Here is a 12249-nt window from a genome sequence, read left to right on the forward strand (position 1 = left end):
GAGAGGTAGGCCCGACATGGGTTAGGGAATTGATGGGGACGGCCGACACAGGAAGCGACACTTGGTGGTGCGCGGATGTCGTGAGGTTAGGTTCGCCATGCATGGTTAAGGAACTCAAATCGATTCGTCTGCCTCTCACTGTTTGAGACTGCTTGATCGCTATGCTAGACTGAGTAAAGATGGAACATGATGATGAGATGAACTAGATATTGAGCTGTATACACATCCTGTTTGGAAGCTATGTTTGTTTAGTATAAGTTGCCAATGTAGACTGGTTAATGAACTTAGAATTTGGGCAAAAAAAATTGAAAGTAAGGACCTAACATAGTTGCTTTTGGCAAACAAAACCCCTCAGCCAAAGAGCCTTGCATGTCTAGAAGTGGTGGAGTAGTTTTTCCCAACGGTCGATTAAGTCTTGTTGAGCTTAGCAGCTCAGCCTTTCTTGTGGCATCTCTTTTCAGGTGAAGTTGAAGCTTCTAAGTTCGCTGTTGTTGGCACTTGGCCGCCGCAACTTCCTCCTGGGTGGACGGTCGAGTGGGATCCCTCCTCGGACGGCGAGGAGCGGGATCACTGATGTCCTGTTTGGCCTCATCAGGAACATCCGACCCCCGGCGCTAGCTTCCGCTATTTCTTCTTTTCATTGCTTTTGAACCTTGTAAAACTCTGATTTCGAACCGGTGTGTAATGAATCATTGGACTAATTATTTGATCTGTTGTATTCTCTGGAACCACTCACCTTCATGTGAGCTATGCTAACTCGGTCCTGTTTAAGTGGTTTAATCGGATGAAATCCGACGGATCGTCGAGTTAACTTGATTAAAGCATGAGATTCGTGTGTTAGGCGACTTAACCGTGCTTTAGCTAAGTTAATCCGAGGTGTTTCGCAATAGCTGGTACCAGAGCTGGTTTAGCAGGACAGAGAGAACAACGGTTCTTAAAACACTTCATTTTTAAATAAAATTTGCAAGAAATATGTTGAAAAATCTCGTACGATCGTTAAGGATGAGCTTAGTACGAGAGGCCCTAGGGGATTTTGGGATTATTTTAGGTAGCTACTACTTATTGGTTATTTTGCTAACCTCCAGCACTTCGCCACGTGTATCATACGTGTGCCGAGATCCGCATCACGAATGTGCGAGGGTTGATAGGGAGTTCTATTCAAAGGACCCTATCATCACGGTTGTTTCGCCCACGTTTATCATACGTGCGCAGGTTCCGTGTGATAATTCATGCGAAGGGTGGTATGGTTCGATTCCAACGAGCCTATCATCACGGTTGTTCACCCACATCTATTATACGTGCGCAGATTTCGCATCTCGAGTATGCGAAGGGTTATATGGTTCCATTCAAAGGGGACCTATTTCCATGGTTGTTGTGCTGTCCATGCAGCGTTAAACGCATGGGTGCCGTTTCTATAGTGAACGGTAATGCTTGGGGACGCTTTCGTGAGTGCTGGCACGAAAGGTTCATGTGGTTGTGTTTTCTACAGGTACACTAACCGCGTTCGCTTAGGGAAACGCTGTCAGAAAATCGACTAGATACTATAGGGAGTGACGTACTGGTTGCCTTGCTACCGGCACTGACCGCGTAAGACCAAAGCTTTTGGTAGTTGTTTGGGTTGAGAGGACGAGGTAGGTCGTGCATGCGTCATGAACAAAAACCTATAAAGCTGCATCCCTAAAACAACCTTGCCCTGGTTTAAAGCCCTTCTTCGCTTTAAGGATTTCTAGCTACCTTCTCAGTTGCGATATGGTTAAAAATCCGAGTGCTTTTCCCTGCCCGATCTGTTCTCTTGGGGGGGTTTCTATCTCACGCTTGTTTCGGTTCTTGGTTCTAGATGGCTGCTCCCAGACATGTGTTTCACAGTGCTGATGGCACTTCCCACTCCACGTGCCTACACTTCGAGGGCTTTCCTGCTATTTTGTGGGATACCTTGAGGTGGTTTGGGTACCAGTCACCGCCTCTTTAAACGGGATGTGAGTACCAGGAGCACGGAGTGCAGCGATGCAATGTGCAAGTGGTTGTACCTCCACCCCCTGTACAGCCCGAGTGGCCCCAGCTCGAGGTCTCGACCTACGGTCACGCCCTTGAGGACACCTGGGAGTCAGCTGCCCTGCAAACTTTCACCCAGTTCTGCCGGCTACACCCGCTTGAGGTCCTTTTGGACCCGCTCGGTTTGTTTCCCGCCAGGGATCGGCTGGACCCAGCTTGGCTTGACCGCATCAATAACATGGAGGTGTTGGCAGCCTCACACTCATTGGTCACCCTCTCTACCACAACGAGGTGCATGTCGGCTTTGTACCGGCTGATTGAGCTTCAAGGCCAGGCTATGGCTGTCTTGGCTCGGATAGCCGTAGACACCTAGGAGCATTTTAACACCGCCAAGTGAAACTCGCTGGAACGGTCGTATCAGCTTATCCAGAGGAGCATACAGGTCTCCGACATGTAGGCCAGGATTTCCGAGCTTGAAGAAGAAGTGACGGACATGGAGCATGACATGATTCAGCTTGCCGAAGAAAAGATGGAGGTTGAGATGGAGCTCGTAGTTGCTAATGCACACTTGGACGAGCACCACGCCGAGCTTGATGCCATCCATGCCTTGGAAATGTAGCTGGACGAGCAAGTGGCCCCGGAGGAGGAGGAAGACCCTAAGGAGGTAGTGGGAGTCTCCAGTATTGACATTGAGGATGGCGACGCCCCTTCTCTGACGCATAGTGTTCCCTCAGTGGGCAACCTAGATAACTTTTAGGTTAGAGACTGTAGGGAGCTAATTTTGGATAGCAATGTAATAGGTTAGCCTTGAGTGAGTTCTCCTCCTGTGTTAAAGGACCAGCAATATAATGATCTTGGTAAAATCAGTTCCTTTTGGGACTCGCCTTGGACGCCAAAGTTGTGTGAGTTTTTGTGCTGTGACCGCACGCAGGTTTCCGTTCCTTTGGGTCTGTCCAAAGTGTGGCCGACCCAGGGTCGCAAGGTCGGATGCGCCCAACCCCTCGCGGTAGGTCTCCGCCTCGCCCGACCCCTTGTTGCGCGATTTCGTTTCGCCCGACCTGAGCACTTAAGGTCGGACATAGTGGAACCCATGGGATGAGGTTTTGACTCGCCTGAGGTTGTCTGCAGACCAGCCGATGAGAACACGGATCTTGTGGAACCTACTGAGTGTGGATCAAAACACCTTTCCGATCGGTTAGCAAAGTAAAATGACCATACAGAACCTAACTAGTTGCTAACTAGGATGTCAAGGAGAGGTGTACGCCGCTTTCATAAAGAAATGTTGTTGTGTTGCACTATCGGCAAGAGTCGCATTTAAGGATTCAACACATACGTTCCCGCATGATTGGAATACTTCTGAGATTATTGAACTAATGGAACCTTGACTCTTACAGATGGCGCACCGCACCCGATCCGGCTCTATGCCTAGTGGCAGTGAGCAGAGGTAGGACCTTTCCCCGCCTCCACCCCTACCTTCGCTGGAAGCCATCTTGGCGGCTCAAACTGAGCTGCTGAGGTACATTGCCCAAGGGCAACAGCAGCAGCCCCATGGAGGGAGGGCTCATCAGCAACCTCAAGTTGCTCGCTATGAAGAATTTTTGGGCACGCAGCCCCTGACCTTCCACAAGACAGAGGACCCTCTCGACGCCGACGCATGGGTTCACACGATCGAATCCAAATTCGAACTCCTCACCACCCCGTTCCCCGACCAGAACAAGGTCCAGTTCGCAGCTCAACAACTACATGGTTCCGCCCGACTTTGGTGGGGCCACTACCACGCCATGTTGTCGGCCGACCATGTTGTCAGCTGGAATGAGTTCAAGACCGCTTTCAGAGGGCACCATATTCCAGAAGGTCTCCTAGAGCGTAAACTCAACGAGTTCCTGGCTCTTACCCAGGGAAGCCGCGACGTTCTGTACTACGCGCAAGCTTTCAACGACCTGTGCCACTACACAGGCTATCACGCAGATACCGACGAAAAGAAGAGGGATAGGTTCCGCAGAGGTTTAAGCCTGGATCTCAAGGAGAGGTTGAACCCTATCAAGGTGGATACCTATAATGAGCTGGTAAATCTGGCCATCTCCCAAGAAGACTGTATGCAGGCCCTTAAGGCCGACCAGAAGCGGAAGGCCTCAGTGGCATTGCCAAGCCCGCCCACTCGAAGATTCAGAATGGTTCCTCCTCAGGCACCCCACAGGACACAGCAGTTGGGACGATGGGTTGCTCGCCCTCCACCACCAGCGGCACCTCGTTTCCCCAGTTTCCAGCCGCAGGCGCCCCGGTCGACTTTATCGCTGCCGCCGCGCCCTGTAAATGGTAACCGCTGCTTCACCTGCGGTAATGAAGGGCACTTTGCCAAGGACTGCCCCAAAAATAGGAATCAGCGGCCCGACCAAAACCCCACAGCCAACAGGGGAAGGAAGCCCAAGGTGCAGGTTCGCCAGGGTTGGCTCAACTACACCAGCCTAACCGAGCTCCCCGACGGTGTGCCAGTAATGACGGGTACCTTCCTTGTCCATAGTCAAACTGTTGTTGTTTTGTTTGACTCGGGAGCATCCCATAGCTTCATCGGGAATAAGACTAGTGAGAGATGTAAGCTGAGCATTGGTCACACAAAAGGGTCGTATATGATCTCCACCCCGGGAGGGAAAGTAGCTTCAGACAAGATAGTTAACTTTGTGCCTATCCAGTTAGGCCAGATTCTTTTAGGGAAAATCTCATCATCCTTGATCTAGAAGGGATAGATATCATCTTGGGGATGGATTGGATGACCTGACACAAGGTGGTTCTGGACGTATCTACCCGAGCTCTCCACCTAAACTCACCTTTGCATGGCAACTCTACCCTACACTTGACCCACCCTGAGTATGCAATTCCTTGTGCGTACCCTGTAACAGGAGCCCGGATAGAAGACCTTCCTGTTGTCCGCGAGTACTCCGATGTATTTCCAGATGACTTGCCCGGCATGCTGCCATATAGATATATCGAGTTTGCCATTGAACTACAGCCAGGCACTGCCCCAAAATCAAAAAGACCCTATCGGATGCCACCCGCCGAGCTGGTCGAGTTGAAACCCAATTGCATGATCTGTTGGAGAAAGACTTTATCCGACCCAGCACTTCACCCTGGGGTTGCCCAGCCCTATTTGTGAAGAAGAAGGATGAAAGTCTAAGCATGTGTGTGGACTACCGACCCCTTAATGCGGTGACTATCAAGAACAAGTATCCCCTTCCCCGCATTGATGTTCTGTTTGACCAATTAGCTGGAGCTAGAGTGTTCTCCAACATTGATCTTCGTTCCAGTGATCACCAAATCAAGATCCGCCCCTGTGATATTCCCAAAACTGCTTTCTCCAAAAGATATGGACTCTACGAGTACCTGGTTATGTCCTTTGGCCACCAATGCACCCGCTTATTTCATGTATCTCATGAATTTGGTGTTCATGCCCGAGTTGGACAAGTTCATGGTGGTATTCATTGATGATATTCTGGTATACTCGAAGAACGAAGAAGAACATGCCGAGCATCTTCATGTGGTTCTTCAACGGTTGAGGGATCATCAGCTTTATGCCAAGTTCTCCAAGTGTGAATTCTGGATGGAGAGTGTCAAGTTCTTGGGACACACAATCTCTCGGAAAGGTATAGCACTGGACCCCAGCAAGGTACAGGAGGTCATGGACTAGAAGCCACCCACTTCAGTTCAGCAAATCCATAGTTTTCTTAGACTAGCAGGCTACTATCGGCGTTTCATTCTGGATTTCTCAAAGATAGCTAAGCCGATGACCGAGCTACTGAAAAAGGAAGTCAAGTTTGTGTGGAGCCACAAGTGCAAAGAAGCTTTCCACACCTTGAAACACCTGCTGACTTCTACCCTAGTTTTAGCTCAACCTGACCCTTCCAGGCCATTTGACGTGTACTGTGACGCCTCTGGCACTGGACTTGGGTGTGTTCTTATGCAAGACCACCGAGTCATTGCCTATGCCTCGCGGGCGTTACGACCGCATGAGCTGAACTATCCGACCCATGATCTTGAGTTGGCAGCAGCGATTCATGCCTTAAAGATATGGAACTATCTGATGGGCACCCACTGCAACATCTACACCGATCACAAGAGCCTCAAGTACATCTTTACTCAAGCCGACCTCAACATGCACCAAAGAAGATGGTTGGAGTTGATCAAGGATTATGATTTGGAAGTACATTATCACCCCAGCAAAGCCAACATAGTAGCAGACGCTCTCAGTCGCAAGAACCATTGCAATTGCTTGTCAGTAATAAACTTCACAGAAACTCTGTGTCATGAGATGGAAAGCTTAGTTTGGAAGTTATTTCCCATGGAACCCTTGGTCATATTTCCCTTGAGTCTGTTTTGGAGGACCAAATTGGGATGTCACGGTTAGAGGACGAGGAAATAAAGCGAATCAAAAGGAATATTTCAGGGAAGGATGAAGGGTACAAGCAATTCCAACAGGATGAGAATGGGAGAGTGTACTATGGAAACTGAGTTGTTGTCCCATCCGACCAAGCTCTTAAGAAGCAAAGCCTCGATGAAGTTCATCTCTCCAAGTTCTCAATCCATCCTGCCAGTAATAAGATGTATCATGATCTCCGTCAAACTTTCTGGTGGAGTGGAATGAAGCCAGAAATTGCACGCTACGTCTCGGAATGTGACACCTGCCAATGTGTCAAGGCCAGCCATTTGAAGGTAGCAGGTACCCTGCAGCCGCTACCTATCCCCTCCTGGAAATGGGAAGACATCAACATGGATTTCATTGTTGGACTGCCCCTACATCGCAGCGACATGACTCCATTTGGGTTATCGTGGACCGCCTTACCAAGTCTGCCCCCTTTCTTCCTGTTCACACCACCTACCCGCCCAAGAAATATGCAGAGCTGTATCTTGACCACATTGTTTCTCTGCACGGTGTGCCTAGGATCATCATATCTGATCAAGGAGTTCAGTTTGTAGCGTGTTTCTAGGAACAGCTACAAGCATCACTGGACACCAAGCTCATTCGTAGCTCGACCTATCACCTGCAAACCGATGGTCAAACCGAGAGAGTAAATTAGATCCTTGAAGACATGCTACGAGCTTGTGTCATCCATTATGACAAGAATTGGGATAAGTGCTTACCCTTGGCAGAGTTCTTCTATAATAATAGCTACCAGGCTAGCTTGAAGATGGAACCGTTTGAAGCCTTATATGGTCGGAGATGTCGGACACCATTGAATTGGTCACAGGTTGGAGAAAGACAAACCTATGGTCCTAATCTAGTGGTAGAAGCAGAAGAGCAAGTTAAGATAATTCAAGCAAATATTAAGGCCGCCCAATCTTGACAGAAGACTTACTCCGACAAGAGGAGGAAACCCCTACAGTTTGACGTTGGTGATCACGTATATCTTCGAGTCTCCCCGACCAAAGGAGTGCAACAGTTTGGAGTAAAAGGAAAATTGGCTCCCCGTTACATTGGTCCTTATGAGATTGTGGAAATTTGTGGACCTGTTGCTTACTGCATCTAACTACCGGAACAGCTTTTGGCCATTCATGATGTTTTCCATGTATCCCAACTGAAGAAATGTGTCCAAGTCCCAACTGTGGTCTTGGAACAGGAGCAACTTCAAATCGAGCGCGACCTGACTTATGCCGAGTACCTAGCCAAAGTCCTCGACTGTAAAGAAAGACACACCCGATGGCAAGTTGTGAAAATGTACAAGATACTATGGAGCAACCACACGGAGGAGGAGGCAACCTGGGAAACAGAGGAGTATCTGAACAAGCACTTCAGAGGTTTTCTTTTCAACCAAGATGGTAAGGACCGCACACCCCCACTGGTTGCCCTTACACCCGAATCTCGAGACGAGATTCTTTTTAAGGGGGTAGGCTGTAACGACCTTGGTTAACCAGCCGAGTTAATCTCAAGACTAATCCCAATCTGTAGTTTCCACCGGTTCGACCCCTAAAACCGCACAAAAATCGCACCAACCCGGCAAACGACAGCTTTTCTCTAAGTCCCAAAGATAGTGTTCCTCCAAAATCTTAGAGCTGTTGGAGAGCCAGAGACTGGATGGTGGGCCCAGAACCAGATCCCACGGATCTCTCAAGTCAAACGTACCAGAGTAGCGTGCGCCCCGCTTCAGAGCTTCCCCGCCGCGTGGCTCAACCTCTCCGACATGCGCCGCCTCGCCCAGTCGCCGGTCGCGACAAGATAGATCAGCGTGCCTCCCTCCCAATCGCGCGCGGAAGCCCTTGCAGCCCTTTCTGCCTCGCCTCGTCTCGCTCGCACCCTTGCTGGCCGTGCCAAGGCGCCCTGTTGCCACCGTGGCAGAGGTTTTGCCGCTTCCACGCCAGACCATCTCGTATCCCGCACCCATCACCTCGCCCGAATCCCCGGCCTCGCGCCCCGATCCTTTCCAGTTTTTTCACCTCTCAACAGTCGCGCCGCCCACACGTGCGCTCCACGATGATACCATCCTCGCCAACCATGGCTCCGGCAGAGACAGCTCCTTTTTCCGCTTCGCCAGTGATGTGCCCCGGCAAGCCGCTGTTCTGCGCTCGCTTGTGCCGCCGCTCGCCCTGTCATCTCGCCTGCTGCGACCTTGCTTGTAGTACCTTCCTTCCTGTCACACGCCAGTCAAGTCGCCGCCCACAATCCGCCGCTTGACGCGACCAGACCCTGCTTGCTCTCACGAACTCTTAATCCCAGCAAAACCGCGCCTGCGCCGGCTTGTCTCCAGTGCCCTATGACCAAAGACCGTGTCCCCAAAGCTCTGCTTCGCCGCCTATTGTCGCACAATCACCGCCAAGGCAGAGCACTCCATCCTTTTCAACCTGATCTTCGCACGGCCCAAACTCTCTCTCCCTCTCTCTCTTCCGCGCAGCTATAAAAAGGAGTACCAGGGCCCCTACTTGAGTTTCCTTCGCCATCGCTACTTTGCCGCACCATACTTTGCTCGCACTTGAGCACTGCCGCTTAAGCTCTTGAGAAAGTTCCCCTCTCCGCTCAAACCCACTTCTCCCCAACCCACGAGGCGCCTGTTCCTCCGCACGGTGCTAGAGCTTGCTTGTTGTCCACAAGAAGCCCCGCCGCCGCCCGACCACCGTCGAACCTCGCCGCCATCCAAGCCTTAGTGCCTTAGTCCTTCCGCCTAAGTCTGTTCCTTCCCGACCCCAAGACTTCACCAGTAGACCTGAGCGTAAGCTGCTGACCCCCTTTCCAGTTCGCCCGACCCCTTTTTTCATCTCACCCGACCCTGTCTGTTTCGCTGACCCTTATCCGCCTCGCCCGAGGGCTCGGCTGTATCTTTTTCTTGACCCGAGGGTATTTGTGTAAAATTTTGGGGACTTCTCTGTGTTATGTCTGAGGATCCCGGTACAGTTATTCCTTAAAGTCTAAGGGTCAGATCATAAGTTTCTCCCAATCCGACCCTTTTATCCTATTCTCCACCAACTGAAGTTGGACTCCTCCACACCTTTCCTGCAGCTTTGCTACAAGTGTCTGAGCTAAAACGTGCAAGTGTTGTTGAAATTACCGTCTAAATGTTTAACCCTGCATTGCACTTCCGTGTAGAGCTAAATCTCACCGAAGGCACATACGAACTGCATCCGGCGCCAGAAGACGGAGCAGCAGCTGAGCCGCTGACCGCAGGAGCTGAAGCAGAACCCGCAGAGGACCAGTTTGCCTCCACCCCGCTCAAAGGCAAGCCCCGGAGCATGAGCCCAACTTTCTAAACTTGCACGTGCCTTTCCTTCATATGTATGTGCATTTACGTTATAGGAGTTGTTTGAAACCATAGATGCATGACTTAGTTCCCTTGATCTGAACACTAGTTTGTTGAGTCCGAGTAGTTGCAATGCTTAATAGGGCTCGGCAGAAGTCGAGTGATTTCCTGTCACTCGCGAGTTATAGGAGTTGGTTGTTCTCCTTCTGGTTACAACTATAAGGACGATGTACGGGGCAGGGCTTGGTGAACTCTTTTGGTGGTCAGCTGATCGCCCCGTCTGTTTACTTGAATTTGTTTAAGGTCTGATAGTGGTGGTGTTCATGATCAAGTGTTTGAAAGTACTAATCTCATACCCATTATGGGATGGGGAAGCCTAGTACCTAATTGAACCAGGACGTGAGCAGTTCGATCCACTGTCTTTGGAACAGAGTTCCCCTGCGGCCGCATGTGGTGGCAAGTGTGGTCACGGAACGGCAGAGGCTGGGTCTGTGGAACCTTGCACCAAAAGAGGTGGGCCCGACAGAGGGTAGGGAATTGATGGGGATGGCCGACACAGAAAGCGACCCTTGGTGGTGCGCGGATGTCGTGAGGTTAGGTTCGCCATGCATGGTTAAGGAACTCGAATCGATTCGTCTGCCTCTCATAGTTTGAGATTGCTTGATCGCTATGCTACACTGAGTAAAGATGGAACATGATGATGAGATGAACTAGATGTTGAGCTGTATACACATCATGTTTGGAAGCTATGTTTGTTTAGTATAGGTTGCCAATGTAGACTGGTTAATGAACTTAGAATTTGAGCAAAAAAAAATTGAAAGTAAGGACCTAACATAGTTGCTTTTGGCAAACAAAACCCCTCAGCCAAAGAGCCTTGCATGTCTAGAAGTGTTGGAGTAGTTTTTCCCACCGGTCGGTTAAGTCTTGTTGAGCTTAGCAGCTCAGCCTTTCTTGTGGCATCTCTTTTCAGGTGAAGTTGAAGCTTCTGAGTTCGCTGCTGGTTGCACTTGGCCGCCCTAGCTTTCTCCTAGGTGGACGGTTGAGTGGGATCCCTCCTCGGACGGTGAGTAGCGGGATCACTGATGTCCTGTTTGGCCTCATCAGGAACATATGACCCCCGGTGCTACTTTCCACTATTTCTTCTTTCCGTTGCTTTTGAACCTTGTAAAACTCTAATTTCGAACCGATGTGTAATGAATCGTTGGACTAATTATTTGATCTGTTGTATTCTTTGGAATCACTCACCTTCGTGTGAGCTATGTTAACTCGGTCTTGTTTAAGTGGTTTAATCGGATGAAATCCGACGGATCGTCGAGTTAACTTGATTAAAGCATGAGATTCGCGTGTTAGGCGACTTAACCGTGCTTTGGCTAAGTTAATCTGAGGTGTTCCGCCATAGCTTCATCATGGCGGGTTGACTGAGCACAAGGCGAGGCCGGCCACAAGACCGACGATGCCGAGCTGAGCTCAAGCTCGCCGCACGACGGATCTGATGCCGCAGGTGGGGTCACAGAGAGGAGATCGAGTCGCCTTCAGGCCTGCGCCATGACTTCTTCATGTGCGCTCTTATGGCTGGTGCGCCTCGATGGAGGGGCACGCCGACGTCCATGCGCAGTGGCCATCATGCCACGCGTGGCCATCGTTATCCGAGGTAAGTTCTTATCCTCGGGTTAAGGGTTTTTGATGGGGATTTTCTTTGGGGTTTCCTTAATTCGACTTGAAATTTGCCCAATTTCTCTCCTTCTACATGCTTTTGCGCGTCCAATTTTACTGATTGAGCACTTAATTGCGCGGATTGTAGCTAGACAATGGGGTTTGGGGAAAACAGTAGACCTCAACCTTAATAACTGAACTTAAACATGGAGATTAACTTAATTGACTTAATTAACCTTGATTTTAGACTTAATTAAGATCATATCCTATCTTAGATTACTTAACTGAGCAATATGGCAACTTAATTTGAACTTAATCGAGTAGGATTAGAACTTAATTGAAACATGTCGTGTCTAATTGACTAATTTAGACATCTAATTAGGCTCATTAATCATCTAATTCAGAGGTAACATATCATGTAAAAGAACTAAAACATGAAATTTAACTTAGAACCGAAGAAGACGAGGCCTAGGTGCATTATCAATCGCACTGTGTAGATCTAGAACATAAAAGACAACACAAATTCAACTCAATTGCACACTGATGATCAATCTACACAACCTTAGGGTTCAAGTCTAGATGCGATTGACTAATTGATATGAAATGTAGGAATCTACATAATCTTAACTAAAACAGGATCTTAACACATCTAGAACATGAATACCACTCAATGAAGAGGTTAGACTACAACCAGCTGCCACGGCTTGTGATGATCCGTCCATTAGGGTCGTGGATGAGGCCGGGATGATGGATGCCGTAGTTGTACTAGCTCGGAGTAGATCGCATCTCCCTTTGGCCTCATTTGTCGACAGATGACGACGGTGGCGCGACGACGGTCTTCGGGCAACTCCAGCACCGCCATGATTGGACGACGTGTAGGGGTGTA

Source organism: Setaria viridis, chromosome 8 (assembly GCF_005286985.2).
Source record: "Setaria viridis chromosome 8, Setaria_viridis_v4.0, whole genome shotgun sequence".
NCBI lineage: Eukaryota > Viridiplantae > Streptophyta > Magnoliopsida > Poales > Poaceae > Setaria > Setaria viridis.